The following is a 20,290-nucleotide window of genomic DNA, read 5'->3' as shown; positions in this document are numbered from 1 at the left end:
ATGCACATGATAGTTGATCAGTATGTACATGACTTTTTTTTTGTTTGCATTGCATTATTTCTTATTAGTTTGGAAATGCTCCATCTCATCCATGGATGCATTAGCATGCTTGTTATTTTTGCAACAATCAATTTGCTTACAACATTACATAACATTTATAACTTTGACACTTTATCTAGGTTTCTATAGTGCATTCAAGTGAGACATAATTGTCAATTTTGGCCTCTATTTGATCTTGCCATGCTTGGTAAACTTGCTCTCATCAAGCAGACTACTATTGTTGGCTCAATATCATTGCCTTTCGCACAAAATTTTCAAGGTAATTTTTTTTTCAATAATGCCATATGTATTGTATAAACCAGTAAAGTAACCTATCTTAGCTAACTTTTACAAAATACTTTATATACCCAAATTTTAGGGCTTAATTTCCAATTATTGCTTTGCTAGCTTGATAAAGGCTAATTTTTTAATCTATAGGTACACTCTATCTCTTGCTCCTAAAAGGTACTATGTTCATACTTCAAACAAACTTAAGAGTTAGGGCCCTAAGAATACTGATAAGCTTCCAAGTTTATTCAACCAGCTTGTCCTTATCTTTGTAAAGGGCAATTTTATGATCAAAAGCCTCTTGTAGATTCACATCTCTAGGCCACTTCTTGAGTCTTCTCCGTATTGGATTTACTTGGATACATTCCCAAAACAAGTATGTTGCTAACAATTTCAAGGCTCCACAAGGTGCTTTCATTACTTTTGGCTAAGCAATAGACACAACATGACTAACAGGTAATCCTACATTAAAGTGGGAGGTTGTTGGGGGTAAAGGCACATGTGTCTAATTGCTTGTGTATTTAGTACATTGACAGTATGTGCACATCTATATACTGCACATTGGTAGGTGCCCATCACTATCACTTCATTCTTTATTCTTTTAGTGACATTTGAATAAGGGAAGGTTGGTCACACATTGTGATTTTTGGAGTTCCCACATCATGTGTGTCTCTCTCTTGTTCTCTTGTTTCGTCTCACATAGCTCACATCTCCATTGCTTCCACTTGCTTGTGCTTCCATTAGGGCTCCACCATTCACAAAGTTCCCATCCAAATTGATGGAATTCCTTCTTGTCCTTTTAGGACTTAAGAAATCTTCAAAAGAGCCTCTCCATATCCCAAGGGCTTCTACCAAAGCAGAGGATTGATCCAACAAAAGTCATGGCATTAATGCGTTTGAAAATTCCATGGGCTTCACCCAAAGGTAGAAACACCTCAAAGGGTATGTACCATGTAACCACCCAATCATGGTTATTGAGCATGTGCTCTTCTACAGCACACAACTCCCAACCAATTGAGACAAGTTGTAGTCGAGGATCAAAAAGAGGATTACTACCTATACTTTGTCCATGACAATGCAAACAATTGGTCCATGTGTAGAGAAAGAATGACCAAAGAATAACTTCATAAATGTACTATTTGGTCCATTTGAAAAAGCATCCACATATGTTTGCTTGTTCATAAGGAGGCACTCTTAGACTATCTTTTAAGTCTAGCATAAGTAAAGCTAACCTTAGATTTAAAGAATGCACGAAAGTTGATGATAGCAAAATATGAAGTTTATATTATTAAGAATTTGGAAAAAGTCTTAATAACTCCCTCATGCAGGATATTATGCTAAATAGTTGTTGATTTTATATTGGACAATGTTGCTAAGCATCTATTTACTTTCGTGATATGCATTAAATAAGTGCACAAAGAGGTATTTGTAGGATTTGAGAGTTAAAAATGTTAAATTGAAAGTTTATGCTTGTTGCTCTTAACAATGCTATCTTGCAATGGCCATGTTCTTTAACATTTATTGAGACCAATGCCATTCTCGATATGTTTAACTATTTTCAATTGTGGAAAAGGACTACATTGACTAAATATGGACATCACCATATTGATGAGCCTTGAATCAACAAAATGACAAAAGTTCAAGTAGCTTTGTGGTGATTTGTCAACCTTGTGCTTTATGTATTTGTCCTTGAACTATTTAATTGCATAGGCAATGCTAGTATTCAAGGGTTTCATGCTTATCTTTATTCATCTAGAAATCATCGTCCGTCCTTAAGTAAACTAATGCAAGATTCATACTTATATCTAGTCATTTATAAATCCTATAGTACCTATCTACAAATCCTAGAGTAAGACTATAACAATAAACAATTGAATTCAAGCCCAAGAATTTGAATGTGCCATTTAAAATGAAAACAATGTGGATAGTCACAATATGCTAGACGAGTTGATATGCAATATGCTTTAGGCCAAAATTTAAAAAGCAAACAAAGTGACGTAATCATAGTCTAATGAGAAAGTAATGTTAAAGGTTTCTTAGGGCTTCCAACTACATAGTAAAATGTATGAATTGGCAAACTATATTAATTTAGTTATTGCTAATAATACCAACCTATAAAGGGTGACTATAACCCAATGATTGTATTTTGAAATAACACAATACATGCATATTCTATGATACCATTAGAGGCTTATACTAACAATCAAATGTGATTTTCTTATACACAGTAATGGAATGGTTGCACATTGTGCTTGTAATTATATTTAATAGTCATTTGACCAATTATCTTAACTTATTTCGTATCATAGAATTTTCAATAGAATGCAACATGTGTATTACCATGAATTACTAAATAATGATAACCTATATAGGAAGCCCTTTGTAGATATTAGAGGGTATATCACTATGATAAAGCTTAAGTTTATACATAGATGAAATGCCGCTTGTAAGAAAAACTATAGCAAAGAAACATCTTAACAAAAAACATAGGTATTTAATACGATGAAGGAATAGGGATAAATAAGTAAATCGACCCTTGTAAGTCTTGAGGGAAAAAATGGTTAAATTATCCAAATCAAGAGCTAAATAAAAGCATTAGCCTATATATTGGCAAACAATCACATGATTAGTGACAATTGAGGAATGAAACAAGTTGAGTTTGAGGAATGAAGCAAATGACATATTTCCCAATTGATCTATCACTCTTTAGTGGGCCAACCCTAGATGTTTTCCACCTCTTTGTATTGACCTCAAATATTGTAAGACAACTTACTTTCAATTGCATCGATTAACCTTTGTTAATTTTTGCATGCTACAACCATAACTTCCAATACCCTTATAGACAACATTGTGTCACTTGAGGAAGTAGACTCTCCTCCTAAATGTATGCTTGGCCTGTAGCTAGCAATGCTTGGTGCTTTCATTCATGTCACGAAGACCTTGATTTAACCTCGTTGGTCTACTTTATTAAGTGCACACCATTGCGCGACTCATTGCCTTATGGGACCCACCTGTGGAGAAGGTGGAGCCACTTGGAGAAGCTTAGAAATATACCACTTGGAGAAGGTGGAGCCATCCATGTTCTTGTAAAATTCACCTATGGAAGTTCTTATGCCTTGTTAAATGAATCTATGGTGGATATCAATTACTCTTTCTTAACCATGAGGACCATTTCATGTATTTGATCATGTTGACATAAATGATTGATCCATGCAAAGAGAGTGAATGAACAAAGTATAGCTTCATCATGTGATTGGTTTATTTTTGAAAGGGGTCTAGGTCCATTTTCTTTCACTTTATTTATTTTAAAATTTCACTCTCATGATGTGGATTTGATGGATTGCCCAACTTTTAACTTAGAAGACCTTGGAGCATCTCCCCTTTCATTTTTAATGAGATTGGAAGGGTATAAAAATATTCTCTTAGACATTCCTATCATTTATCCTCAAAAGGATAGTGTATTATGACCCCCATCTCAAAGGATAAAGCTCCCTTTGAAGGCACTGCAACCTTCAACTAATATGCCTGTTATCCTCTTATATCATGCACATGAGAAATAATTGAGGCATCTTTTAAGCCTTTTTATGAGAATTTATCTAGTTGAATTGTACTTTTTTGTGATATGGAAATCTCTAATAGAATGGGATATAACCTCATTAAGTAATGAAAGATCACGAGATTAGTTTGTACTAAAGATTAAAGTGATATATCATACAAAGATTCCAAGGTTTTCTTGTTTACAATTTCAAAGACTTCGCATGAATTAGGTTGGGTTTTCATTAGTGGCTGGTAAGAATTTATATTTCATGAGTTCAAATCTTTTAAACCCCATGCAAGTATTCAAGTGCTTGGGTGGAAAGGGACCCTTATTCTTGAAGTCTAGCAGTAGGTAAAATTAGACTTGGATTTAAATATGTATGAAAGCTAATGAACATACTACACAAGGATTAATTTTACTTGAGAGACTTCAAGTAAGTCTAACAACTCTCTTACATGGCACTACCAAAAGAAGGGATTTTCAAAATATCATTTTTATTTACATATTGAATAGAAAAGGGGTGTGTTTAATAGGGCTTGAACCCATGTGATTTAGAGGATTTACATACACTGAACCCCCCAAGGTTATGAATAAGATTCTTAATCACAAACTTATAGAAGAACTTACATAACAATTAAAGCACAACATGATGTTCATGTTGCACTAGTCAAATTGTGATTGAGTGGGAGTATAGATGTTGTTAATCTATGAGGGGTCACTCTAGGACTGGGCCTAGATGTGTTACCACTAACTTTACTTTTGTTCAATCAGAAAATGATTTTGTAGGAGGTAAATAAGGATGTGATGAAATTTTCTAGCTCAATGCTCCACTTTGGAGAATAATCTTCTTTCTTCTTAATCCTTTCCAAACCAATCACCTTGCTTGATTCATGCTACTTTCACTTTGGATTCCAATGATAAGTGTGTGTTTCCTAAAGCTAAGAACCATGTTGCATACTACCAAGGGAGTGGGATGATTGGGAAATACAATACCCTACTCGTCCTTTCATTAATCGACATACCAAAATAAGGGGCCATTTTATGCATTGAATTAAATTGGAAGCACTTATTAGTGGCTTGGAGGTAACGAGAAACACTCAAAAAAGAAAGAGAAGGTTAAGTAATGAGTGCTCATATATCTTTACAAATGCTTTGCTTTCCTAAGATCACACCATGCATATCCTACTAGGACATCTTTACAAATGCTTTGCTTTCCTAAGATCACACCATGCATATCCTACTAGGCCATCTTGTGGCAAACTACTTTGCTTTCTAGATTTGCACTACCATGAGTTTTGCATGGTAGATGCTTAAGTACAAGAATTATTTTAGATATGAGCAATGTGGACACATAGTTCCATAGTTGTAAGTGTCACTTATCTTTATCTACAAAGTCTATAAACTATGAGACATACAACCATACTTTCATTTATCTCTTTTATCTTTTAGGCAAAGAGATTTGACATCTTTAGCAAAAAAGGTTACCAAACCTACTTGGCACTAGTTGGAAAGCTCATAGAAAAGCATGTGAATACTAAAAGCAAACTCTAAAGGTAGAGATGCCTCTCATGTATAGAAACATGTATCGATATATCATGTATGAGTGATCGTTGTGGTATTTTGGGAGCAAATCATACATTCTCTCTATGTTTATGTTTGTGTCTGTGTCTCTTCTCATCTATGTATTCTTAGCATGGTATCAGAGCTAATCAATTGAGTTCACATTAAATAATTCTTATAAGTGTGTTTTAATAAACCTAATGTTGTGAATGTGTGGCTTGTTGCATGGGCATTATGAACTAAAATCATGACATTTTGCATCAAAGTATGCCTACATTAAATGTAAAATTTGGTCATCTTTCCAAACGTTTTGGTCACATATGAAAATATATTTACATTTTAATATTTACTCCTTTTATAGAATATTTAGAAATTTGTATTTGTCAGTTTTTAATCTGAGTGGAGATCAAGGTTGATGGAGAGCATTAGTTATATTTTTCAATATGCTTGATCCTCTCATATTTTTTATTGCACATGTAGTCTATGACTACTGACCAAGGTTACCATGTGGCATTGGAAATTTCATACAAAAGAATGTGTACACCAAAGGCACCAAAAGTAAACTCTAGGAATATTATATCCTCACACACACACACACACACACACACTCTCTCTCTCTCTCTCTCTCTCTCTCTCTCTCTCTCTCTCTCTCTCTCTCTCTCTCTCTCGCTCTCTCTCTCTCACTCTCTCTCTCTCTCTCTCTCTCTCTCTCTCGCTCTCTCTCTCTCACTCTCTCTCTCTCTCTCTCTCTCTCTCTCTCTCTCTCGCTCTCTCTCTCTCACTCACTCACTCACACTCTCTCTCTCTCTCTCTCTCTCTCTCTCTCTCTCTCTCTCTCTCTCTCTCTCTCTCTCTCTCTCTCTCTCTCTCTCTCTCTCTCTCTCTCTCTCTCTCTCTCTCTCTCTCTCTCTGAGGCACACTTGCTACAATGATGTTATAAGGGGGAAAAGAGGCTCCCTATGTTATGCAGATTCACCATTGGTCCCTCTTTAACTCATCAACCTTGCCCATCCATGCCATTGCAGAGACCATCCTTTCCCAAGGATTCTCAATATGTGTGAGGTCTGATCATCTCCTTCTCGTGCATTCACTCTTCAAATATCAATCTACACATGTTGCATCATGCCACCTTGTATCAAGCCAACAAGGTCCTAAGGGAGCTTTACACCTCATTCGCCCAAGCGTACTCCATCACAATGATGGAGCAATGGGCAATACCATGTTCCCCTCCCCTTCACTATCCTTGTAAATATTGCCCCTCATTTAGGAGGAGGAGGAGGAGGAGGAGGAGGAGGAAATGATGATGATGATAAAATGGATGAAGAGTTATGGGCATGAGCATATTGGCATACAAGCCTACACAACGGTGACTACCACATGGAGTTTGTTCCATGCATAGTAAAAGGGGGTGTTTAAGTGATGCCATCATGTATAAGGATGAGGCCCTACTACCTGCCAAGTTTTCATGTTCACACAAATATTTCTAAGTACTTTTATATCTCACTTGCCTAGCTTTATGATGTAGTAACACCCACACACAATCTACTTGTACAACATTTCCTCTACGTACACACAAATGATTGTGACACATAAAAACATATTCACTATACATGGACAAGGCCATCTCTTCTCTCTCTCTCTCTCTCTCTCTCTCTCTCTCTCTCTCTCTCTCTCTCTCTCTCTCTCTCTCTCTCTCTCAATCTTTCACACGCACACATGTGCATGCGTGTATGATGCACACACGCGCACACACATAGAGGATATGTTGCTTGACAATTTTCCTTTAATATAGCATTGGGATTATATTACAAATGATTAGACAACTGGCCTAATGATTAACGAGTATTCTCAAACAATAACAATGGTATTTTCTATTCAAATTTCAAAAGATCTAGCAATGCAGTAAGGATGGCCCCCAAAAATTTAATTTTGTTGTTGCTTAGGCACCAAGTTCTATGACATATTTGCCATAAAAGTTTAGTAACATACATAGAACCCTAGCTTAAGTAACATAAATTGAATCTTGCTAGACATAAAATCAACCATCATGTCATTTGGGATATTTTGGATTACAATTGGTTTGTCCTTGATATCCCCATCTTATATTTATGACCTATCCCTCTATTCGTGACACTATGACATTATCTAAAAGCTCTGAACCCTATGAACCTAGCCATATGCATGCTTAACATGCAATGCTCAAAATATATATTTTTTCAAATAATTGGAAAGCTTTAAAGTGGGGAAGATAAGAGGTTTTTGGCCAAAATTTAGAGATATTGAGGTAAAAATACACTAAACTTTTCCAAGATTTATAGGTTTTTTCACCCTCAAATTTTATTTTTGAAGGTAAATTTGTAAATTTAAAGGTGGGATTACACTACACTTAGGTTTTTTAAAGCATTGTTGACATGTAAAGCTATATCAACTCTTTGTTGAAATAAACCATACTAAGGCATTAAATGTTGACATAAAGTACTGATTATGAGCTTGTATGATAAACATGATCTCCATACTCAAATTTGATCTAATCTAATTGAAAGATCGTGGGCTCTAAAGGTTTATATGTCCCTGTGACTTAGTGGCTGTTGCCAGAGACATATTTGAATGGAAGTATCTAGTATTGATATACTACCATGATTAATGGAATTATAGTAGATTATGGCAATATGATAGCAACTGAAATCTTTGCACCCTAGTAGTCTGCCTATATGTAAGTTATGTTAGGTTTCTACTTGAGATGAACCATACTGAGATATTAAGTATAAACATAAAGTGTTGCTTTATTGATATGACATACATGATTTCTCTACTCAAATTGTACAAAATAATCTGGTTTGATTAAAGGCTTATGGGCTCCAAAGGTTAAAATATCCCTACAACTTATTGCTAGTGATATCAATTGTGGGGCTGATTGGAATGATTGCACATTTGAATGGTAGTATGCATATATCACCATGATTATTATAGCTCAAAACATACATTTGCATAATGAAATTACAACAGAATATTTTTCATATAGGTATTTCTATGATTTATGCTTAAGACTCATATTCAGTAATGGATATATGACATATTCTAACATATGACTTGTCTATTTTTCAAACCCTCCCCCTTGCCCCTTACTTGTTTTAAAGGCTCTGACATCTTCAAAAGGACTTCAAAACACAAGCATTGGACAATCAGTTATCTACTCTCAAGGATTGGATTGCTCTCATTGTAAAAGCTAGAAAAGATCCTAATTCCCTAGTAGAGAACCTAACTTTTCTACTAGTCTCTTTATGTAACATAAACTGCTAAGGCCCTTGTGATTTGGGTTTTTACATCTCTTCCCTTCCAAGAGTAGTTACCAAACAAACTCTCTTCCTGTAATCCCATTTCCATCCAATGTTGTTGAAACTCAAGAAATATCTATTACCTTGAAGAAGAGAAAAATATCTTAGCCCTAACTTGCAAAGCTACTAAAAAAGAATCAAGCAGGATAGTCCCCCTACATTTGCTGGTGGGATCCTACTCATACCTCCAAGACAACTAGAACTAGACTCCACTAGGCTTGAGCACAATTAATGGGGTTTTGAAGTAATTAACCATTGCAACCCACTCCAATCCTTAGCATTGATTTGTAGTTAGTCACAAGAAGCAGTAGAACAATGTAGATCTTCTACTATAGAAGCTAAACAACTTTTATGATTCGATTTTCCATTTGATTTATATATTGTGAGATTATTTGAGTTGGACCATTCTAAAAGTTATAGCAATTAGATTATTGCCCAAACCAAGGGTGCCTTGAACTCTAACAAAACAACCAAGCCTTTTTTTGAAAAATTAATGGAATACTTTTTGACCTTTTATCAAATGCTAGTGTGGTTCATCTAACAATCCATATCCCAATCATTATGGGTATATATAAGATCCACAAGAATTCATTTAGGTGGATGACCAATGCTCATAACTGTTTATTTTCATCTATAACAACACTACTTGTCTTGCCAAGATGTTGCAAGCTTTACATATTGTCATTCAAGAATATACAAAAAGACCACATAAGGACCTTAAATTTTTCTCAAAATGTCAAACAAATGCATGTTGGATAGTTCAAAATTAATAGGATTTCTTGATTGATCAGCTCAAAAAAATATATACAATTCATACCTTTGACATTACATCATCTTATGAAGCAATCTCACATGAAGGACAATACAGTCTTATGGAATCAATTGTAGGATCTTTTAGAATTTGTTAAAATCTGGGGTATATTGGTTTGAAAAATTCCAAGAGATCCATCACAATGGTAAAAAGAGAAAGGATATCCAAATTAGTGTTGAACATTTCAAAGAACTTAATTGAGACGTACTTACCAACTATTTTTTCAAGATTGGGCAGGTCATAAAACAACAAATCAACGGTATCCCCATGGGGTACCCATGCTCACCACTATGGTGTAACTTATACATGTGCTTTTTTGCATAAAAAACTTTCCAAATTTAAGAGGTTTGATATGCTCTTAGCTTTTAGAATGTCTTTTAGATACGTGGATGACTTGTGCTTTGTCAACAATCCATTCATTTATTGATTGTGTGAAGGATGGTAGGTAGTTATTAGATGAAGACCCTATGAGTATCTATCCATTACACATCATATCCATAAAACACACATGTAACTCATTAGGGACCATATATTTAAACACAACCATTCAACTCAATATACCATTTATTGGGGACTACCACACATGCATTGCTTAGAAAAAGGATAAGCTCCCTTGTCAAAGTGTTAATTACATACACACCCTCAACAACATGCCTAACAACATGGCTCAAAAGGTATGCATTTCTCAAGTGTTATCCATCATTTATAATGCTTCCTTAGAATCTACACTAGTTATTAGAACTTTATTTTTTGGGCTCAACTCTGTTTTGCAGACCCAAACTATATATTGCATAAAATATTAGCAAAGGGAATTGCTTGATAAGTAGACATAGCATGGTTTACATACAACACCCCTCCTACTTTTGGTATGCATTTACATAGTCTACTAAAACCCTTGAATGGTTAGGCATATGACTACTTGTAGAGGTGTGATGCTATCCAATCACTGAGCCTTGCCATATGAATTTCATGTGTGTTTTTAGGCATAACATGTCTCTATGCCTACTTGTACTATACAGTCATCTCTCTAAGGTTATGCTAATATGAGAAGACTACATAAACATGTCCATGTATCTCCATGGGAGATACAATATACTTTTACAAGACCTAATCCAATCTTTTGGTACACATGTATATGCACTCAAACCCCCTTCAAACATAGACACCTCCATGTACTCTTCTTACATTTTTTAAGTGGGCTAACCCTTACAACCGAATTATTGTATGTACATATCTACTACAATACATGCTAGTGATAATCATGGATTCCAACAAGGTAATCCATAATATGAGTTGACTAGGATGACAACTATGTTAGGTCGTACACACTTGTAATATGCAGTAATAACTTTAGTTCTCATTCGATATTATTGTATGGATGCAGGTAACATGCCTTTCTCCTTCTCCTATTGTAGTGTGCATTGTTGGAAATCTTGATTGTAACTAGCCCACAAAATATATTTGGCATTTGGCCTTTTGCAAATCATATGTATCTTTTTACAAATTAGAATGTTCTTTCTAAGCAGTTTGATGCTTATATGTATTTCATAAAATGATGGTCCCCCTTGTTGGTAATACATTTTGATTCAATGTTATTTCAACTTTGAATGTACTTTTGGTTGCATTATGAGAAATCATGTTTCATGACTCATTGATGGTACACATTGTTTAGCTCCTTTGTTGACAAATATGTTGTAAACTACTTTATCTTAACACATGCATGTGGGATGGGGCTAGGTAGCCACTCATAATAATTATCATATTAATTCACCTAACATGCTTGGTAGATGGTAATATGGCATTTGGATCATATGGACATCCCCTTCCACCTCCCTCCATCTTCATATGAGGATTACTTTGTTGCATCCATTCATTCCACTTTCATTGCATCATTATCAACATTGATTTGGTTGTTGTCCAACAGAAAAAAGACTTAGAAAAGATGTTGTTGCTGTAGTTATATATGTCTAACTGGGTGAAGTTGTATCACATAGCCCTATCTAACATTGGCAATGCCATTTTCAAGATCAAGATTCTTGTAGACAATCTTGATACTACGATTAAATAGAATGAAAGATATTTTATTTAAGGATGGAATCCTGTAAGGGCATCATTAAGTATCTTTTTTCCCATGTCAACATAATGTTTTAGGATGAAAATCCAAAATTAAAAAGGACTGTTCAGGTTGCCACTTCTTCCCCTAGTAACTTGATTAAAAGAAAGGTGTTATTACCTTTTAAATACTCATAAGATAATGCTAAGTCTTTGAACACTACTTGGGAAACTCCCAAGTGGGTCAAGGGACATGAACATTGATCATACATTGATGCCTTCATCCCCCTTGCTTATTGGAAATCCATCTCTAGGTATGTGGGGCATCAACCATGGTCCTAAAACATATTCATCCTTGTAGCCCCAATTCCTATTGATGTGTGGCTGTTGCTATTGGGAGAGGATGATATTTCTAAGATAGAGAAGGAGTTCTTTAGTCTAGCACATGAAGGTATGTCATTGCTTTCTTGCACCACTATGCTCAATGGGCATCTTAGTATATCTCTATTTGAGCACAACTGTTGCAATTCTCCCTACGATATATGCGTTTCTACCAAATCAACTAAACCAAGTGATAGTAAGAATGATGATAAATTCTTGTATGGTGTGCTCAACTACCTACTCCCCTTCATCAAGTGCTATTGTGACATTGTTGAGCACAAATCAAAGTGCTTTGGTTTGACAATGCCCTATGGTATGTCATGCATAGGATTGATTCTATTTTTCAAGCTAAAATGCTGTGAGGTTCCATGATTTTTAAGCGGATTGCTATTGAAGCACATAATGCAATTTTGGCATCAATGGTCGTTGCATGCTTTAGGGAAATTGTTTTGATAGTAGCTAGAAAGAATTTGATGACCAATTATAATACACAAGGTATTATTAGGAACATGAGAAGGGATGGTTTTTGCCTTATTAAAAGATGTTGTACTAGCAAAAAAGGCTTCAACATGGCCAATAATGCCAACTCTCAACGTTGCTCTCACGTTTCAACACATGGGAGTTGCCATCCACTAGGCCACTCTTGCCCCAAGAATTTTGGCCTAGAACCATTTCTATCCTAGGATAAGCTTCTAGGAACATATATAGTGATTCTAATAATCTTAAGCAAAAGGGAATGCTTCTAGAAGACTGCAACTCCATAGTTAAGAAAGTTCTCTTTGACTAATGCTATAGGCGGTAGGCATTCATCAATTACATGGAAGGAAAATAATTCTAATGCAAAGGTCTCATACTAAGATGTTACACCACTTTTTGTAATGGCCTCCTAGACAAGAGTTCTTCTTTTTATTGGGATAGTCCCTACCTCCCACCATTTTTGACAGCATTAAGATAGACTAGAAGTTCCTTCCATATTTGAGGGCTTCTCTTTATAAGCCTTCCTCCACCTTTACTAGCACCATAACTTTTTGTATCTACCATTATTATAATCAATCTTACTACTTTCTTGGGTTTCAACATGTTGGCACCACTGATATTTGCATTATTGTAGTTAATTATGTGCTTGCACTTCTTAGAAATGGTCCTAACCATAATCCTTCTAGAAAATATGATGTAAATGAGGTAATGCCAACCATGATGGATGGATATTATTTTTAAGAGCTCCTCAATCTTCACAAAGCAATGATATATCATCAAATTTGAAGCATATATCTCGAATAAATTTAACAATGCCATGGACATACATAAATTCCTTGAAGTATATGAACCTAATAACAAGACCTTAAGCAACTAACTAATGACTTCTTCATATTAGGACTTGATGAGTCCCTTAACAACCCTTTCTTCTTTCACAAAAAGCCCATTACTTCATTGGCAAAGGAAAAGTTTAATGGACATGATATTGAGACTACCATGTTACTTCAACCATTATATTACAAATGCATGACAAGCTCAATTCACTTAACATCCCTCCTAAATTAGATTATGTCAAGTTACCATTTCTCATGGGGATATTCAAAGCTCACAAGAATGAGCTTGGAAGCCTTACAAATGCCTCATGTTGCACTCCCAATATGCTACCCTTCTCATGAATATCCGTTAGTGTTGTAAGGAAACCTTCAAGGACATTTGTGCAAATCTCAACCAAGATATTGCTCTCATTTTTGGTTGCATAATTTAGTCCTTTTGAATCTTAGAATCAAGGCAAGAAGTGTTTATTAACCTCCCCAACAAAACCTTTAGTATATACCTAGCTAATATTAATAAATGTTATGAGAATATCCCACATGATAGGGAGTACAATCTCATTTTTATCATAAGTAATGTCATCTACATGGCTTTCCAATACCAACAAGCTAAATCCATCTAGTTTAAGAAGGGAAAATAGAAATGGTTATAGAATGCTCACCCTTGTGGTGCAACTTATAGTTGGCATACTTTGAATATCACTTTTGTCACCATCTTGATGAGAGCAATAGGTATGCCATCCTAAACCACTTTGCTCATACCTCGAGTAAGTTACTCATGAATATATGTGTGCATCACGTGGGTTCAAAATAAAGTATTTTTAAACTACCATTTTTATGCATTTTTTACATACAAAAGGGTGTAATATAAGGGGTTATTTACAGATTGAATAGAAAAGGGTTATGTTTTATTCATGAAAAATTCATAGATAAGGATATGTATAAATAGGCCTTGAATGCACCTGATGTAGAGGATATACATATAGTAACTTCCCCAAGCTCATACTTTTAGATATTTTGACAACCTTATTCTTGTCAATGTACTTAATCGCATCATATTCTTGAAAAACAATCCCAATTCCATCTTTAACATGTACAAAGGAGTCCCCTTGGAATTTGACCTCATGGATAATGAGTATTAATAGTAAATGTGGAAGGGTCATCTTGTCAAAGAAAGTTCAAGGTGTAAGTGCAAGTAGTATTTTTGGTGGATATTATTTTTGAAGCTTTAGTAATTCTTTTTGGATGCTTGTATTACTTGTTGTACTTCATGGACACATTATTATTATGGTCGTATTATTTTGTGAGAGCTAAGTTCACTCCCATGCATATTGTATCATCACCCACATTTGTATTTGTTGCACCAGATACAATTTGTGTAGGTTGCACACGTGGATTTGCGACAAGAAACAAGAATAGAATAGGCTAGGTCTAATTAAGCTAAGATATAAGCATGCTTCAAGGAATGATCGACTTAGATCCCACAAAGTGTAGGATATCTAAAAGAGGGTGGAAACCCTAATTCATGTCAAAAGAAGCAGATCATGGCAAAAGTTATGGCGGATGGAAGATGAAGACCAAACTCATGATGACATAGACAAGTAGAGACAAACTGTTACATGAGTGAATTAGATTCCAAGATGGCAGCTTGGACTCATAAACACAATCTTGTGTAGGACTGACAAAGACAAGACACTTAACTGAAAGTACAAAGCATCATGACATTGTATTCATTTCACATGAAAAGTGGTAGTCAAGTACAATGCTTTATAGTTGTTGGATGGTAGTAGTTTTCCCTTTCTGTGTATATAAAATTTAGTCTGCTTGAATGTACTAAGCCCAAAATTGCCTCATACAAAGAGGCCATAGTAGGTGTGATTGCAAATATCTCAACACCCCTCCTCAGTCACAACTAGAAAGTGCAGAGTGTGTAGAGGCTTTAGTGAGAGCAACACCTATAAAGTGTGGGCACACCATAAACATGGCAAAACACCAGGGGGATGTCACAGAAAAGGCTAAGTGTGGGTACCACAAACATGATGGTCATCTAGAGGCTCTAACAGGGGCCTCACAAAGTGTACAGAGGCTGTAGTACAAGGCTACATGAAGAGTTTACAAGCTTATGTCAGAAGCATTAGGGCTAGGCATTATAAGGTTAAAAAATTATAGTAAAAAATTGGATCAAGAACCAGTAGGCCCTTGCAGTTTTCATCATTTTTGTTGACATAGATCTTCAATTCATTGTAGGTATTCTTGTCAGTATAGTCCATCTTGCTCTTTTTGATCCTATACTTGTACTTCACTTTGCTCATTTGGTTTGCATGATTGATCTTTTTCTTCTTCTTCTTCTGCTCTGCTTTGAATTTGCTTGCATTAGTTGCATTGGTCTTCATGTCCATGTCCCCCTCAAGAAAAGGAATCATCATTTTTGAAGAAGCAGAGATGTCTTCAAGGTCTTCCAATGAGATCATTGATTGTACTGGAGTGTAGATAGCTTCATTTCCTCCTACAAGTAGAATAGACATTTTTCTAGTGTAGTATAAATGAGTAATACTAATCATGTTACTTCTCCTGAATGAGTTCCACATTAAGGTCTTCATAATTTCCATTGAGAATCTATCTTGAAACTTTGAAAATTTTCAACAATAGAGTTTAAATCTAATGTGTCAAAAGACACAAACAATGGTAGTGTGAAAACACACTATGTAGGTACTATGTTTGAACTTGATGTTGAGCTTAAATGTCTTGTTGCTTGATTCAAATCTTTCAAGTTTGCAAGATCTCCCCTCCTTTTACTGATTTGTTGGTTTGGTTAGGCAGTAGACTTGAGTGGCAGGAGCTCTAGTGAGCTTGAGAAAGTGTAAATGATGAAATTTGGAGCTTTGGCTATGGAGTCCACACTCTAGGGTTTGCAACCCATTTGATTATTTCGTCACAGCCGCGCGTGGAGTGGACGATTCAATCAAATCTCTAGTGTAGAGGTAGCTTAGGTAAGGGTCTATCAAAGCCCTATGGTTCTAGGGCAGGGCATGCAACAAGTGGAGCACACAACTGTACGACCAGTTTGCAAGCATAGAAATGGACAGCGAAGCACAATCTCTAGAATACCGGGCAGGATGATGACCAATGTCATGTTGTTATGTGATATGCAACAGTGCCCAGAGCCAGGGAGCAATCCCCTAGAAGGAAGCAAGTGAAGTTATGCTCTGTAGGGGGAGATCAAGAAGCTCAATCAGAGGTAGGTATAGATTTGGCTATGGTGGTAGACATAAAACACAGCTTGAGAAAATTGATAATGCTGAGCTTGTGGCAGGGCAGTGCTGATGTTTCAAGTAATATAGAGAAGCTTCAGTAGTAGCAGGGGAACACTTCTCCAGAAGGAAACTCGGCAAGATTTGGCCAGTAGAGAGAGATATGAGAGCTTCAAGCAAGCAGGGTATTGCTGGCTATGGCTGCCACAAGGTCAAGTGGAGAAGAAGGAGTGAGAGATGAGGTCCTGGACTTGTCCTGAGCTGGATTGAGCTCAAGCTGAGCTAGATGAGAGTGAAATGGAGCTGTGCCATGCTCAGCTGCGCTATGATACCATGTGGAAATGTTCAGATCTAGAGCATGGCAAAAGCTATGGCAGATAGAAGATGAAGACTAAACTCATGATGACATAGAAAAGTAGAGACGAACTGTTACACAAGTGAATTAGGTTCCAAGATGGCAGCTTGGACTCATAAACACAATCTTGTGTAGGACTGACAAAGACAAGACACTTAACTAAAAGTACAAAGCATAATGACATTGTATTCATTTCATATGAAAACTAGTGGTCAAGTACAATGCTTTATAGTTATTGGATGGTAGTAGTTTTCCCTTTTTGTGCATATGGGATTTGGTCTGCCCGCATGTCCTAAGCCCAAAATTGCCTCATACAAAGAGGCCACAGTAGGTGTGATTGGAAATATCTCAACAATTCACAATTGTGAAAACCCTAAAATGCAAAAGGGACACAAAACCTAATCCTAAAGTAGGGTGCCACCCTAGAGAATTGACCTGACCCTAGCCCTAATATTTGTCTATATAAGGGTGAGAGGTCTTAGTTGTATTTATTCATTTTGGTGCATCTGTACTGCGGAAGCTCTATCAAGGTAACTATTGAAGCTTTCTATTCTTTTCTTCTATTCTATCATATTTGTTCCATTGTTGAGAGTGATTGAGAGAGAGAGAGAGTGTGTGAGAGTTATGTTGAGGGAGGGCTTAAGGGAAGGTGAAGATATATGTTGTATTCTTGATTTTCTTTCCTTATCTATTAGCTTCTCAACTCATTGTGTACTTGGTGGTGGATGCAAAGGAGCAATAGCATTGGATCGTATTGTTTGGGTCATAGAACCATCCTTGAGCCTTCAAGCTTTCAGACTACAATGTGAGAAGGTAAGATATGTGGGCTCACTATACCTCAAAAGTATTCTTATATTGTTACTTTCTTAGGATAGAGAGAAGGATGCATAGTTAGTTAGAGTGGAGTATTGAGAGATAAGGTGAGAGATTGTCTTTGAAACAATTTGTAGCTTTTGAAACAATATAAGTCCGTTCAATGTCGAGACTATTTTGCATTTAGCTTAATGTTTTGGTTCCATTTTTCCAAGAAGAAGGATGGTGCAACCGTTGAGGTTCTCACACTCCTACCATGTGGTGGAATAGGAGGCTAGTCTATGAGTGTGTATGGGATTGGTGGGGGTATTGATTGTTTACACTTGTGACTTGCATACTCCAAAATCCATATGGATCGTTCAAGAAAGGCAAAATTGAAAAGAATCGATGTATTGGATTGCAATTGAAGAGATTGGATTTGTTATAGTAGGAAAAACATAAATCAAAAACTTAAAAAAAAAAAACTCAAAACAAACACAAAACACAAAACTCAAAGCTCAAAACACAACATGCAAGAACTCAAAATTTTCTTGTTTGGATATGGTGAGTGGCGATACTTTGAGCGGAAGGTTCATCTTGCTTGCCTTTGTCATTGGTTGTATATGCATTAATGCTCAACATCTAAGCAACGACATCGCTTGCTCTTGTGCTTATCTTGTGAAGCTTTTGGCTGGTTGAAGGGTGGCAAGAAGGAGGGAGCGAAGAAGGTATGAAAGAAGAAGGAAGAAGAATGGGCAAATAAGAAAAGAAGGAGGAGGCGAAGGTTAATAGAAGAGAAGAAAGAGGAGAACTTGAAGGGTGAGGGAAAGAAAGAGAGGAGGAGGAGGAGGAGGAGGTGGAGGTGGAGGTGGTGGTGGTGGTGGTGGTGAGTAAGAAGAAGGTTACGAAGAAGAGATTGGACGAAGACCCAGAATAAGAAGAGAAGAAGAAGAGGAGAAGAAAAGAAGAGTAGCGGTCGACAAGTAGCAGGTGAGGAGAAGAAGAAGAAGGAAGCGAGAAGAAAAAGAAGAAGGTATACAGAAGAAGGAATGGAGAATTTGCTTTGTGATTGCGTCGTCTCTGCCTGACGCATCGCCCCCTTGCTAGCTTGATCTTGGCGTCTTCCCTGTAGCCGGTACTGTTGAATAAACGTTTGTGTCTGTAGCTTGTTGGAGTGGGGGGGGTGGTGGGAAGAGCTCGCAAGTGGGCTGCGTTTGTGTAGCTGTGTGGGGCTGTATCTTGGCATGTGGCCTGTGTTTCCAGGAAAGGCCAGGAGAGGTGCTTGAGTAAGGTTGCCAATGACATTGCTTTTGATTGGGTTACACAGGCGGTAGGATGATCATGACGTTGGCTCAGGAGGCGGTTGCGTTTCGGCCACTAGTACCGTTGGCTAGCGGGCCGTGTGGCTAGCAGGAGTGGCGCTGGCGCCTTTGTGCTTGCCTGGGTGGCGCTACTCTGCTTGGCGTTGCCAACAGCAGCGTCCCAGCCGCCTCATATTGGCGGCGCTGCTGTCCTCTCAGTAGTATGCGTGATTTAGTTTTTTTCCCCCTTGCCTGCCTTTTCCTTTTAAGCATACTCGTGTATCCGTTCATGCGTGTGCACATGCACATGCGCGCACACAAACACATACATACACTCTCATACATGCCCCACTCACATGCACATACTAACACATACACACAATGCATACACACCCACAAATACATACACACGCTTAGACCACCCTAATCCCACTCATAACTGTACAAAACACACACACGCACACACACATTAACACACTAACACACACATGCATCCATTTACACACACTAACACACACATGCATCCATTTACACACACACATTAACACACTAACACACACATGCATCCATTTACACACACACATTAACACACTAACATACACATGTATCCATTTACACACCCACAAACACACTAACCCACACATGTATCCATTTACACACCCACCACCAACCACTCACACACTCATTGCATAGTCCTCACATGACAAGTCACAATAGGGAGGGCATAGACTTGTATCACATGGGCACAAGTCACACGCTTTAGCCACATAAACCTTGATAAGTTAAGCACATAGGTCTAAATAGGTTACTCACATAGGCACACAAGTTAGTTGCATAAGAAGTAGGATAACCATGCGAGTTATAGTCTCTTAGATTTACTTAGTTACATAAGTCACATAGGATTAGAGTCATATATGTTTAGTTTACTCTTACTCACACTCACAATTATTAATTTGTGTATGACATTGCAACATACACTAGTACAATCACTAACCTACACTTTGATACTCTTATGCCCACTCTCACCTTCCCTCACAACCAAAACCTTTCTCACATGTTACACACAATACACAAACACTTTCACAATCCTAACATACAAACCCCATTGACTCACACACTTGCATAAACCATACACATTTATATACTCACACACAAAACCCCCAAAACACCCTCATCTTCCACACACATAACCTAATATACACATTCACATACACATACACACAAACTGTATGCCCTACACTCACGTAGCATCGTCTTAAGTTCACTCATCCTAGATCACT

General features: G+C 36.8%; 1 pseudogene; it reads left to right on the top strand.

Annotated features, from left to right (window-relative positions):
* The window catches only part of LOC148012455 (outer envelope protein 64, mitochondrial-like), a 105,223-nt pseudogene that overhangs the window by 35,823 nt on the left and 49,110 nt on the right, over nucleotides 1-20,290 (top strand).

Source organism: Lygodium microphyllum, chromosome 27, assembly GCF_053477565.2.
Source record: "Lygodium microphyllum isolate KBCC chromosome 27, Lygodium_microphyllum_v1.1.10, whole genome shotgun sequence".
Taxonomy (NCBI): Eukaryota; Viridiplantae; Streptophyta; class Polypodiopsida; order Schizaeales; family Lygodiaceae; genus Lygodium; species Lygodium microphyllum.
Note: the sequence above shows the minus strand (reverse complement) of the source record. Positions and strands in the feature narration are given on the sequence as shown.